Here is a 14715-nt window from a genome sequence, read left to right as displayed (position 1 = left end):
GACTACATTTACCAGCTTCTCAGATGTTGTTACTGAACACTATACACAGTTGTGTAAATAAATGTTAAGAAAATAAAGCCTATAATAAAATACTTTTTCATGTCAAATAAAATGTATACTTAGGAGTGCTATTTGAGATAAGTTTTCAGCCTATCTCGAGATGTTGTAGATCATGAGTAATTTAACATTATTTAGCACTCCTGTTGCACAGTTAAACATTATCTATGGTTGAATGGATAATGAAATGCAGTGCACATAAGGTATGTTTTCTTTCTTCCCTTTTTTTCTAAATGAGAGTTCCATTGAAGCCTCTCTAAGATATTAAAAGTCCTTCTCTGATCTGAATAAATATTTTCTTTTCAGGCAGGTCATATATTATCGTTTGTTTAACAAAATAAAAGCTTGTGGCAGAGGCATATGAAATGCAGAAAATGGTAAAATAGCAGTGGACATTGCCCCCCAGGGCAGGTGCAGAGTGTTATTTTAGCAGTAAACCCCTCCTTATTAAAGTCTCTGTCACAAGGCTTTAGAAGAAGCTGATGTTCTTTTGAACCAAAGTGGCTGTAAAAACTACATCCTCACTTCTTTGCCTTGATCATGGGCTGAGATCCTCCAGTAGTGAGATGCTAACTTTCTTTTTTCTGGCTTTGTAAAATTCATGATATGATGATTATCAAGTGAATGAAAAACTGCATTTGAACTGTGCTTTAGAAAAATGGAATTTTCTACCCTTTGTTTTTCAGACTCAATCATTTTTTAATTTGAGGATTAAAGATAATATTGAAATATAACAAGGGGGATTGATAAATGGAAAAATAATACATTAAGCAATAATGTATATAGAAAATACTGAAGGTGGGGTGAATTAACTTGACTAAAGGCCATTATCTTTTTTTAAGATGGTCTCTTCCTAGTTTGTTGTTCCATATCAGACCTCCCTGCCTCTTATCCATCTATCTCCTAAATTATATCCCATAAGCATTAGCTACAAAGCTATAATTTTCCTGAGGCAGCTCATCCATCATGAAGCTTCCATGGTCAACAAAACAGGGCAGGGACTGGATTCCAGAATTGCCTCTGAGTAAAGTTCATGGTCCTCAGGTTGATATTTGAGGTTTGGAGACCTACCTTTGAAGCTTTATATACCTCTTTCCTCATTGTATCCTTGTGCTAACCTCCAGGCCAGCTAACCTGGGTCCCTGATTCAGTGACCGCGCCCTTTCCCACATCTGTGTTTTTGCTTCCTTTGTTTCCTTTGGAGTTGGGACCGAAAAGATTCCAGTCAGTTATTAGAATTCTTTCTGCCTTCTGTGACCCGCCTCAGATGAATGTATCATACCATGCTGGGTGAGAGCCTGGGCATTGAAGGTAGACACACCCAGGTTGGAATTGTAGCTCTGTCATAAGTGAGTGAGAACATGGGCAAGAACCTTGAACTCTGGAAACCTCAGTTTCCTCATCTGTAAAATGGACATAGGGATACTTAATGAATTTATTGTAAGAATTAAATAAAATAATAAATGTAAAGCATATATGATCCCAGTGCCTAGCATTTATTAGGCACTCAGTAAGATATTATTAAATGCCTCCTCCTCCATGGTGTTTCTCTGTCTTCCTACAACCACGCAGCAATTAGTGCCCCCTCTGCAATCCCCCTAACCCATTGTATCCTTACTCTGTATCACTTGCCATGTTCCACTCCTTTTATTCCTGGAAGTTTGTCTCTGCTAGGTGTTTCACAAATGTTGTTGAATTAAGCTGGGTTGCTGCACCAGTGTACTTAATAACAGTGGGACTTAAATTATTTCATTATTAAAAAATGAGGAATTTTAGATAATTAATGGTCCTAGGTCATGCCCCAAACTCAAGAATCATATCTTTATAGTATAATAACTGGAAATCGAGCTGAAAATAAACAGAATTGAAGGCCAGATACTTAAACTGGAACTAGCTGGGAGGTCTGTAGAGGCCAAATAGCTGACAAGAAGTCATTCAATGTGGAAACATGTCAGGGGTGTTTGGACTTCGGCATCACTGGTTTGAGCTGCACCCTTTTTAAAGTCACAAGGATTTATTATAACAGTGATTTCTCTGTGTTTTAGATTCTCATTAAATCGTATGAGCAATGTTAACTTTCTATTAACTGTAACCGTTGGCTTACCCGAATCACTGAAATCCTATTAGCAGAGTCGAACCATCAGGTAAGGCGGCAGCCCGCACCTGTCTGTGACCAGGAGAAGTTGTAGTGAGGGCTCGTTGTTTGGGTGTTTGGCGGTCACTCTGTGCCTCTCTTCCTCCTCTTTGTATGGATGTGGTTTCTCTCCAAATCCCCTTATCTGGTGGGGAGTTTAGGGCCACCAGTCCTAGAACATAATCAGAATTCTCCAGATTCTCACCTTGAAGTATCAAAGACAAGGAAAGCCATGAAAGTTTCTTTCCAACTTTAATTGTGTTCAAATTATCACCCTCCCTACTTCTACCTCATAAATATATGTCCTAATGTAATGGTATTTTTTCTCCACTGAGGCAGCAGCGAGACCGTTTTGAAGACAGGACAAGATGTCAGGAGTAGTCCCCAGTTATATTTCACACACTTGAGCTACAAAGCATTAATACTCTTCCTAAAGGGTGTCTTTAATCATGACCCTTCCCTGGCCCCTGTTCCCCCTCAAAAACAGTGAAAAGGGAGAAAAACTTTTTAATTTTGCCCCTAGTTAAGTAGATTACAACTGGTAGGAGACTGACGTTGAAAGTGGAGTTTCTAAGCAAAGTAGTTGACCAGTATTCCAGTATTTACATATTGCCTTTTCTTCTTGTTTGAGTGACATCATGCAGACAGGAGAGTCATAACTTAAAGGAAGTAATGCCATTTTATTTGGTAGATTGTGAGAACTGTCTTACGAATGCCCTATGACCTTGTCAGGACCCACTTTTAGTGGGCTTCGTTTTATACCCCCACATAAGAGGCTCACCTGTTACCGATGATTTTCTTTCTCTCTTCGTTTTTTAATTTCAGTCATCTGTAGAGGGATTCCAGAGAGTGCTGTTGATAAAGGCATGATTCTTTCTGTGAGTTAGGAGGGCACAGCCTATGTTCAAATAATGCCATTCATCTCTAGCTTATAATTCTTTCCCTGGTAGAATATGAAAACACCACCTTGAGGAGAAAAGATAGCGGCTTCCATTATGGAAAGACTTTGAAACCGCCCCAGGCAAGCATTTGTGAAACCTGTTCGGCGCTCCTCTCTTCTGTCAGTGAAGAGCTGACTCAGATAAGAATTGGTCACAATTAAATTAGGCTTATGTGAGGGAATGTCAAGCTGGAGGGACTGACCTGTATGTTCACCATTGATTAGACCTGTGGAAATTCTTATCCTGAAGGGACTGTGTGCCAGGATCTTGATGAACTCTGCATATATTAGAAAGGAGAAGCGCTTACCACGGTAAAAGTCTGATGATGCCTCAGCGGGAGCATTAGACACAAAGCCATCTCTGTCATCTGCTTACTGTGACTATTCCCTAGAGTTACCTTTAGCCCATTTCCTCCCGTCCTGTGTGCTGGATCCATCTTCAGTTGATCTACATACTTGTTTTTGTTAAAAAAAAAAAAGGGCAAAAAGTCCCCAAAAGGCAAAAAATGTCTCCCTTCCCACTTAGACACTGAATGTATGCAAAATTCCCAAATGACTTGAAATTGAAGGTTTCACTCCTTGAAGTTTTTATTTAGGTGTAAGTAGTTGCTTATGGTTTGCTTGACAGGCAGGGGAGTTTTGAAATCGATCGGATGATGGACAGAAGGTGATGTATTGGAGTTATTGTGTACTTCCTGGGGGCCTGAGTAAGGTAATTGTTCACAATTATGTAGTCTGCCATAGCTACTCCCTCATACCTCCAAAAAATTGTGGCTTCGCTGAAAATCTCAGATGTTCTGCATTGTATGCCAGCATATAAATCTGATATAAAAAACATAAAAGCCCTGACCTTGAAGAAGACCTGTGTTTTTTAAAATATTTTAAATTGTGATAAATAACATGTAATATAAAATTTACCATTTTATCCATTTTTAAGTGTAGTGTTCAGTAGTGTTAAGGTCAGTAATGTTAAGTATATTCACAGTTTTCCAACTGTAGGCTAATGGTTTTGGGGTGGTCCTAGTGCAGAATCCAGTGGACACACTGTGCCACATAAATTGTGAATATGTGATAGAAAAAAAATGGTTTGGAACTAAATTAAAGTTGAGTCAATGGAGAAGGAAGAAGTAGCTAGAGCAAGAAGGTCATTCCAAAATCTCCTCCAAAATGAGATAGACACAAAGTTTCAAAAGAGGATTGATATGTGTTGAATCATATAGGTATATGTTCTATATAATCTGTGCATGAACTGTGAAGGGCAAAATTATACAAATAATTTATTCATTTGCCTTACTTTTACTTAGTGGAGGGATTATGATGATCTAGACCAGAGCTGATTTTTTTTTTTTTTTGGCCATTTTTTATAAAGTCAAATAACCAGGGGCACCTGGGTAGGTCAGTCAGTTGGGCATCTGACTCTTGATTTCAGCTCAGGTCATGATCTCAGGGTCCTGGAATCGAGCCCCACATCTGGCTCCACACTCAGCGGGGGGTCTGCTTGAGATTCTCTCTCTCTCCCTCTCCCTCTGTCCCTCCCCCGCTCACATTCTCTCTCTCTCTCAAATAAATAAATCTTTAAAAAAAAAAAAAAATAAAATAACCAGTTACTATTTGGTTGCAAAACCAAATAATCTTAAACTGCCAAATAACATTTTCTGGTTGCTTCCTAGTGATGTATTGAATCCAAGAAAACTCTTGAGTGGGAGAGGAAGGGTCATAAACTCTATGGCTTTCATCAAAGATTCTATGAGAGTATGGTAAATAAGCATTCTCTTTGTACTTCCAGAAACCTATTTTAAAATATAATAGTATTATAACTGTTGCTTTTGGTCTGGAGTTTGTGTTCTCATCCTGGCCCTGCTATCAGCTAGCACGTGGGATGAGTACTGAGTTCTGAGCACCATCATTCCACCGTCCATGGCAAGGCTGCTGAACTAAACTACTTCTGAATGAAATCCCTTCCTCTTCATTTCCCTAACTCTGGAAACACCAAACTTCAAGTCACCTGAGATAACATAGCAATGCACGGGGTGTGGCAATGGGGTGAGCCCTCCTTCTGCATTGGTTATTACTCCTATTTCCCAATTCAACAAGTATTGATTGAAGGAGTGGTATTTGATCTTGCAGATTACATGCGAGGCAAAGGGTAGGTTGATGCCTAAAATTCTGGTTGGGAATATTTAAGTCATTTTTCACTAATCATATCATTTGTTCTTTTACCTAAAAACACAGAAGAAATGGAAGAATGGTATTGTTACTCTCCTGAGGCCGAGAACTAGCATCTTTTTAATTAATTAATTAATCTGAGAGAGAGAGAGTGAGAGCACGAGCAGGGGGGAGGGGCAGAGTGAGAAGCAGACTCCCTGCTGAGCAGGGAGCAGTACGTGGGGCTTTATCCCGGGATCCCAAGATCATGACCTGATCTGAAGGCAGATGCTTAACCGACTGAGCCACCCAGGCGTCCCAATATCTTTCTTTTGACGTGAAAGACAGGAGTTCTTGAAAACAGTAGTGTAGCCTAGTGGATTCTTGAAGCTCAGAATTTAAAGTGCTTGGTATACAGACTTTTCTGTTGCTAAATTCTTTGTGAATAATGTTTACTCTTACCTGTTAGTGTTTACTAATAACACGTGGACACTGAAAAGCAAACTTCTGGGCTTTCATTTGTAATGGCGAAATGACATTTGCTCTAAATGGTCAAACCACTAGGGCTTCTTTCTTTAGTTAAAAAAAAAAAAAAAAAAAAGGAAGTGAGAAAGGCCTGTGAAGCACAGCAGTAGAAATCTGTTCTAAAGGAAAATGCAGATCTGAACCCCTTAGGTAGAATGGTTTGGTAAAGGTTAAACAAACCTTCTTTCACTCCTGTGGGACTTTAAAATAAATTTCATCTACATTCTTGTCAGCTTCCCTGTGCAGCTGTCCCTAAACATCTGCTATGGATGCTCAGAATGGCTGCTTCCCCCTTTCACAGTTTACATATGCTTGTGTAAACTATTTATTTGTAATACATAATTAGTGGCAAAGTATACTTGGTTCTTAAGTACGTAGGCTCAGGGGTGGACGAGAGAGAACTCTGTGTATGTGGAATAAGAGGATTTGGTTCAAGGCTTGTCGAAGTAACAATCACATTTACTTGCCAGTAGCTGTGGATATTAAGGGGTGTTTAAAAATCTGTGTAGGTTCTTGTAGCTTGTGGCACCACTGTGGGAGCTGTGCTTGGGCTCTCGATGCAGGGCGGGGTATGATATCCCTGGCTTGTTCACCAGGCTGCAGAGGGAAATGATCCCCCCAAAGCCATGGAAGAGGTGAGGCTGTTCGAATACTTGGGAGGCTGTGGTCTTAGTAGCCATGCAGAGAAAATCATGTAAACCTCTAGAGAGGTGGCCCTCTATTGACCTGGAAAGATCAATCTTGCTGGGTCTTGATTTTGTTGGCAGAATAAATGCTTCTGTAAAGAGTGAGATCCAAGTCAGGGTGGTGGAAAACTGGAGAACATTAGTCCTTGGGAGCAAACAGGGATTCTAGCTGTCAGGGTGACTGATGGCCTTGCCACACGTGAATACTTCCCGGAGAAATCAGGTCACATGGCTCTACCACGGAAAGGTGAAGGTTTCTTCATTCTGTGTTGCGGATGGAGAGCTCAGAATGTAGCCAGGTTCATATTGTGGGGATGGAAGCCATCCCAGCCCTAGCGGAGGGGAGCCCAATTCTTAGTACCAAATACGCATCGCTGATCTCCCTGGGCCTTATCTGGGGACCATCTCGGGCAGCAGAGGAACTCTGTGCTGTGTCACTGCTGTGAACCAGGCACTTGGGAAGCATTTCTTTCTACACACTTCGCTCTACCCTTCTCGAAAGAATTGCCCTAGTTCCTGTAATCCAGCCGCGACCTCAGCACTATTGACATTTTAGGCCAGATAATTCTTAGCTTGGGAGGCTGTCTTGTGCCTTGTGGGATGTTTACCAGCATCCTACCAGCCTGTACCCACGAGATGCCAGTAGTCACCCTCTCCTTATCGTGACAATACAAAATATCTGCAGACATTGCCAGATGTCCTCTGTTGAGGGTGGTTGGGAATCACTGCTTTAATTCTACATTTTCTTGGGGTGTCATAAGACATTTATAGTGCATCCAGTAGCAAATTATTTATCGGGCACTTACTATGTGCCAAACAGTACATTTGGTGTGGAGTGACAATGGTGACCATAGGAGACAGTCCCTTCCTTCAGATAGTTTATAGTCAGGTTGAGATCACAGATATTAATCAAATAGTCTTGCTAAAATATAATTATAATGGTAATAAGCACACGAAGGGAATGTTCCGAGTGCGGTAAGGACGTATCACAAGAGGCCACAGCTAGTCTTGGGGATCAGAGACGTGTGTCCCGAAGGATACAGAAACTGGGGGTTTCTGCCCGTGTGCATGTGTTTCCATGATGGGGAACCAGGAATGGGAAGAGAGCAGAACTCAGGTGTAGCAGCATAAGGGGAGCGCCTGATGTGATCTGCCAGGAACTGAAAAAAGGCCAGTGTGGCTGGAAAGCAAATTGGTTAGAGATGATAGGAAAGCAGTCAGGGCCAAGTTTGGCAGAACCTTCTCCATGGTGACAGTTTTGGTCTTTATTATCCTGAAAGGGAAGATGTTGCAGTTTCCCAGTGGGGGTAGGAGATTGCCAGGTTTTAGGTATGTGATGGCTGGTTGTAGTGGAACGCTGTGGAGGGGCAAGCGTGATGTGTCAGGCCGGTCAGGAGGTTGACACTATAGGGTTCCTGTCATCTCTTCACAGACAGCCAGCGCCTGGACCTTAGTGACACCCTCCTTTTCCTCATCGGCCATGAACTTTGATCAGCTCTACCTCCAGAAAACCCTGAATTTGAACTCACCAAGTTCTTATGTGCTCATTTTCTTTTTGAACTTAGTACGTTTGACTGCTTTCTTAGGTCTGGCTTTCAGTTTCACAAAGGATATCAGGATACCAGGAAGGAGGGTCCGGGAGTATCTCAGGAAGCCACCTCATTAGCCACACCCAGCATGCTGGCTCCTAATTCTGTCAAAATTGCAGTGTGTGGTAGTATTCACAGAGGTGCAGAAAGTCCTTCAGCATCTCAGGCTGAGCTCACTTGATCAGCCTTGTCTGTCTGTGCTTGGTGGGTCTTCTCCAGAGATGGGCTCTGCCCTTGGCCTTTGCCTTTTCTCTGTGGCAGCGCCTCTGGGGGCCAGAGCTCCTGTCAGGCGGGCTCTGATGCACTGAGTGGTCTCCCACTGAATCCATTTATGGCTGCTTTGGGAGAGGAAGCCTGTTCCCGGACCTAGTAGAGAGAGCTCAGGGTGGCTATGCTGAGAATCGCTAACTCTTTGGAGGGTCTTTGATCACTCCTTCATCTTCTATCTACAGAAATGTCTCCAAATGTCTTCTGCCCCTCTCAAGAAATATGTTTTCTTAAGTGAACATCGAGACCCCACTGATGTCTGATTCTGCAGCCTCGACTGTTTCGTGGAGATGGAGAGTAGTGGATGCTCACCTGTTCTTGTTGACCTGTTCTCAGGAGTAGACCTGTGTGTGGCCCCCTGTGGGATTGAGCCTGCGACCCCGGTCTCATTAGCACTGGGTCCTGATCCAGGCCATGTCAGCATCAGCCCCTCAGTCAGTAATAAATAGCCTTAATGGGGAGTGTGGGAGAGCTGAAGGGACCCAATTTGCATTTTTGCCTTGTTTGCTAAGACATAGTTGTTGGCGAAGGCGATGTGAGGAGACGTGACCGACAAGGTTTCTGGGCTGTCAGCACAACTTCCAGACTGCATTTCTTGACCCACATGTGAGCTCTTTGAAATCCTGGTGACGCTTATTGTTGCCTAGTCCCAAAGAATCTTCTTTGCCTCCTGTTATAATGTATTTCCTGCCTCTCTCCGTAGTGTGTCCCTCTTCCATATGCCAAGCTGTTTTGTTATCTCTTCTCCTTTTTGAGTTTTACCAGGATTGCTGCCTGAGATACTTTTTTCAGTTCTCACCAATTTCCTGATATATTGTTTCCTTATTTCTTGCACACCCATTCCTTGTATTCTTTTTCTCCCATCCTTATCTGCCCATTGCCCAGCCTTCACGAGGTGACCCATCCTCTCAGTATTAGCCTGTTGTCCAGAGATCCGTGTGGATCTCTTTTCTCATTAGAATCGTTCAGCAGTTCTATATTGTGTACAGTATAGAGGGCTCCATGCTGCTGCTTACCTTCTGGGGAGACATGAGGCCAAACACAGAGACATTTCCGGAACTGTCGTCTGGAGTTTGTGGTCCACTTTGTCCAGAGTAAGACCTGGTCCCACGTGTAACCTTGGAGAAATTTGGAATTGAATTATATTCTCCCAAAAGTCATCCGCAGTCTTGAGGATGTTTTGTCATTTATCACATCTTCCTTTGGCCATTCAGGTCTTTCAGAAAAGGGAAGCCTTATACCCCCTCTCCCTCATTTAGGTCCTGGAGTTCTGTGTACCGTCACCCCCCACCATTGCCCTTTCACGGATGTATTCACTTCCTCTTGCCCTGACATTACCACCACTTACCACAGCAGGAAAGGGATGGGCTGAGGAAGCTCCCCCTCATCCTGCTTTCCTGATTCCTGATTTTACTATGTAGAATACCCTTTACCTTGAAGGAGAATCACTTTTTTAAAGGAGAATGGCCACCAGGACGGCTAAAAGGATGTTAACGTTTGGAAGTAGGACAGGCCCCAGGGACTTAGCACGGCAGTAAATGTGGATTGTATCAGAATGTCGCAAGCAGAGGGCAGCTTTTTCCCTCACCTGCATTCTGCCCTCCTAACTCTTGGATTGAACACTGTTTAAAGACATTGTTCTGTTTGAAACTGTTTGGGTTCTATTCTCTTTCAGGTGGTTATTCCGTAGTAAATGCTGTTATTTGGAAAAGGGTTTTTTCTTTTTCCTTGCTTTTCTTCTTTTTTAAAGAAATCTTGAGCATAAGTGAATACTAATGTATTTACCCTTTGGTTTCTGGCAGCAAGGCCCACCAGAGAAAAATTGAAATCATGCATTTTTCTGGAACATTTTCTTAGACAGCCAAGCATAGGAGCAAATTATATCCTCTCCATACATTTTTTTTTTTTCTTTTACCCCGTGACGAATTTTTTTCTCCAGAGGGAGAAATGATTTTTTAAAAGGCTTGAACAACATGCTAATCTTTCCTTCTGATAGCCCCTGGTTGAATTACCCCTGAATTTGAAGCATTTACTGATGAAATGATACTTGACATTAACCAGTGTTGTATGGAAATATTTCTAGCACCTGGGGAGAAAATAAAGGAGGGTATTCATAACACTGCCTCTGTGTGGCTGAATCTTCCATTTTTCTCAGAACCACCGTGAATTATACTTGCTTCATGCTGATTAACTTTTCTCCTGAGAGACACTTTTAAACAATAGAAAGATTTGCGCCACTAGAAAAAATTAGCATTTACAGTATTATAATAATGAAAAAGATTGGGTTTGGGTAATGGTCTGCTTGGCTGCTGGCAGAACCAACTGCAGACTTTGGTTTGGGATTTTTGTTCTTGTTTAGACTGACAGGAGTGATACCATATCCTTGTCGATGAAATACTCTTTTTGCTTGTAAAGCTCTGCTTAGACTCGGGGCTCAAGCAGACAAACAGGATTTTCCTGGGAGGAGTGAAAAATGAACTTGGTTTTAGGTTTTACGTCTCAAGAGTATTTTGGATTTGGCAAACTGCTTTTCACCGTTGACTTCAGTGAAAATAGATAACAAAAACTATGAGACTATGTGGGTGATTATTTAACATTAATAAGGTTTTCCCCCTCATGCCGGCCTTTGTTATTTATAGATTTTGAACCTTCTGGGTTTTTTTTAAGGATTTTATTTTTAAATAATCTCTATGCCCAATGTGGGGCTCGAACTCACGACTCCCAGATCAAGAGTCATACGCTCCACCGACTGAGTCAGCCAGGCACCCGTTTATTTTTCTTTTTAATGAGAAAAGAGAAGAGCATAGCCAGCTACAGAACAGTTGTCTCATTCTTCAGTTGGAACACGGAGATGTGTTTATATAACAAGTATTGAAGCCATTTCTTCAGGGATAACTCCCAGCTTAGTTGAAATGAGAATCCATACCCAGTGATATGGTATAGGAAGAATAATGAACTTGTCTGAAGAATCCTGGGATTACATTCCACCCCCCAAGTTTTCCAGGCAGCTGTTTGACCTGTGTGGGCCACAGTGTCTAGCTTGGGCTCAATCGGTGTCTCCCCAGCTGTATTCCAGAAAATACCCTTTCTTCTCTTGTGGGTGGCTGTTGTGGGGGTGGGGGGACAGGGAGGAAATTCATGGTGAAATAGATTTTAGAAGTTGTGCATGTTATTATACACCTTAGAATCACAGTTCGAGTAGTATATTTGTGTGTGCAACAGGTATTCACTGAATCCTGACCAAGTGCCAGAGAACTTTACTTCTGCTAGTGGGGATAGACAACAGACACCATGCTTTCATAAGGAGACAGCAAAGCAGGGTAAGTTATTAGAGGTGACTAAGGACAGGAAAAGGGGGACGTTTATTTTGGAGCATACAAAATGCTCCAAGAAGTTTTAAAGTGACAAATCTGTTTATTCAACCTGCATTTCCTAAAATGTTTTAGTTGCACACCTATTCCTGTGTCATAAAGTAATGTGTCATGGGACATGGTTTGGGAAATGGTGGACTAGCTATTTACCCAGGGTCCATAAGTTTTATAATCATAATTCCTGATTTGTCCGATGATTCATTTAGATCTTCTCTCTGAAGCATGTTATACAGTTATAGTGGATGCTGACCAGACAAATTTTACTCCACAAACATTTATCAAATTTTTGCCTTTTCCAAGCACTTTGTTAGATAGATACCATGAGAAGAAGAAATAAGAGAGATTATTGTCCAGCACGTAATTTAAAAACACACATAAGTAACTTTAATACAGGAAAGAAAGTGCTATCAGAGAGGAACATATAGATAAAATACAGACAAGTTCAGAGCAGGTTTTCAGAGTATGGTTGTGCCAGGACCAGCATCTCCTGGGAACTTGCTAGAATTATAAATTTTCCTCCAACTGATCCAGAAACTCTGGGATGGAGCCCAGCCCCACTGGGATTCCGATGTTCGCTAAAGCTTAAGAATCACAGCTTTAGAACTGGAGCTCACTTTGGGGGCGCCTGGGTGCCTCAGTTGGTTGAGCGACCAACTCTTGATTTTGGCTCAGGGCATGATCTCAGTCAGGGTCATGTGTGGGGCTCTGTGCTCAGCGCGGAATCCACTTGAGATGCTCTCCTTCTCCCTTTCCCTCTGCTTCTCCCCTGACTCACATACTCTCTCTCCCTGTCTCTAAAATAAATAAATAAAATCTTAAAAAAAAAAAAAAGGACTGGAGCTCACTTTTGAATAGAAATCTCTGGGATTGCTTCACAGAGTAGGTGGCATTTCAGTTAAATCTAAGAAGATGAGTAAAATTTGTAGAGATGAACAAGTAGAGACCTGTATTCTTAAATGAGGCGGCAGCAGTGAGCCGCATTCACAGGAGAGACCTGAGGTCCAATTTTAGCTTTTTTACCGGCAAGCTGTGTGACCCTGTCCAGATCACTTAACCTTCCCCAACGTGTTCCCTCCACTTTAAAACTAGGGTGTTGCACTAGACAATTTTATGATCCTTTTGACTGTAAAACTCAGTGAGTTTACATGGCCCTGGTTCAGTATATCATGATATAATCTGAATAATGGCATGACATGAATTATTTGTGACCTGACTGCCTAGTATATTATCCTCTGCACTCTCTAGCTACAATGGTTTGTATTAAGAAAACTACAGAGTAAACATTTTTTCTTCTCTTCAGGCAGCCATTAGCGTTAGCCAGAGAGTAAAACTTTATTCCCAAATGTGTCATACAGACAGTCTATAACTGATTTCAGGAGCAAAGACCCAGAACATAAAGTAGTGCCACGAGGATGGTAATTCGAACAGTATCAGAATAGGCTGCTCAGGAAGATAAGGTTTAGCAGTATCTGGCTGTTCTGGGACTCATCACGGCAAGCAGGAGTCCTGCTAGAACTCCTCAGGAATTAAATGCCAGGTCTGAGGAGTAGCTCCCTATTGCAGCTGTAGTTTCCTGAGTTGTAAAGTAGACGTGTAGGCGTTGGAGTCTGTTACAGAGCTGCGGCCACAGCCCTCGACCCATGCCCCCAGGCACACGCCTTCTCTGGCACCCAGGCCCCCGGGCGCACGCCTTCTCTGGCACTGACCCCAAGCCAGGGTGGGCATCTGGGGTCTGTGAAAGGGTGGCTTTCCTGTTAGGGCTGGGCTACCCCAAGGGCTATCCCTCTTGACCCTTTCTCCTTAGCCCAGTTTTCATTTGTTTTCCGTCTTGTATCCCCTCTTCTGAGCGCCTTCATCATTGTAATGTCAGTTAATATTTATGGAACGTTTGTCTGTTACATGACGGTGGGAGCTCTTATTATCCCTAAGCTGAGACTTAAAAAGGTTTAAGTATTATCCCAATGTCACCCAGCCAGTCGGTGACAAGCCTGGATTCAAGTCCGGTTTCTCTGACCTTTGGGTCTACTGTAGTAATCATTCGCTTTCAATAAAGATTTTTACCTTTGATGTGCCTTTTGCTACTAGAAAAGGAAGTGTCAGAGGAGATTGTAAACCCCCCACCATCCCTATCGTGTGACTCACAGATTTTGTCTTCTCTGAAAACTGCCTTAGTTAATGATATGAATAGCTAACAACTGTATACTTACCATGTGACATGAACTGTTTTAAATGCTTATATTTATTAACTCAGATCTTATTTGGTCAGCATTATCGTTCCCATTTGCGAGCAGAAGAAACTGAGGCACAGAGAGGTTAAATAACCTGCCTGATATAACACAGTTAGGAAATGGCAGAGCAGGGATTCAAACCCAGGCAGTCAGGCTCCAGAGCATGTGTCCGGGACTCACTGTGCATACAGCCCATGTGTGAGCCTCTGACTCAGTGACCGCGCACGCGTGCAGCTTCTAACACAAGTTGTCTTCATCAAGGATGCCAGGGAAGGGGAGGCCCTTCAGAGACTGACTTTGTTCTTTGTTTTACAGCCTATCATAGCACATTTCCCAAGCACCCCGTCTGCCAGTAAAACCCTTTCAAAATATACAAGATAAGAGATGGAATGAAAATAGAATGTTCTTGCAAGATGCCTTTTCCAGCATTCAGAAATCCCAGCGATTTAAGGAGGCCCGTTTAATGATGGCAGAAAAGAGCTTCCCCAGGTTACCCAAGCAAGTAGAGGCACCCTGCAGAGTCCAGGCTCGCTCAGAGAGATGGCCTTTGTAAGAGCTGTGAGCTGCCCCCAAGGTCACCCGTATTTATTCATCTCTGGAAAGAAAACTCCCCATGCCCTTCTGAGTCTCAGGCTAAGATCCTCTCTCTCTCCGAGCTCACAGGGCAGGATGGGGGAGGCACAACCAACTGCTCTGAAAAATAATGTCTCCAAGATTGATGGCTTGATGATTTCTTTGGAGATTATATCAAAAAATATTGATTATGTTACTAA

General features: G+C 42.5%; 1 protein-coding gene across 7 annotated transcripts in view; it reads left to right on the top strand.

Annotated features, from left to right (window-relative positions):
* Positions 1–14715, top strand: part of FAT3 (FAT atypical cadherin 3) — a 660968-nt gene that overhangs the window by 122843 nt on the left and 523410 nt on the right. Inside the window, exon 1 of one of the 7 annotated variants that reach the window (XM_032426339.1) lies at positions 11495–11663. The exons of the other annotated variants lie outside the window; for them this stretch is intronic. The gene's annotated coding sequence lies outside the window, so the exon portion shown is untranslated. Of the gene's footprint in view, positions 1–11494; positions 11664–14715 lie in introns of those variants that run through there. 7 annotated transcript variants of the gene reach the window in all.

Source organism: Phoca vitulina, unplaced genomic scaffold (assembly GCF_004348235.1).
Source record: "Phoca vitulina isolate PV1807 unplaced genomic scaffold, GSC_HSeal_1.0 scaffold34, whole genome shotgun sequence".
NCBI lineage: Eukaryota > Metazoa > Chordata > Mammalia > Carnivora > Phocidae > Phoca > Phoca vitulina.
This window is presented reverse-complemented; position numbering and strand designations above follow the sequence as displayed.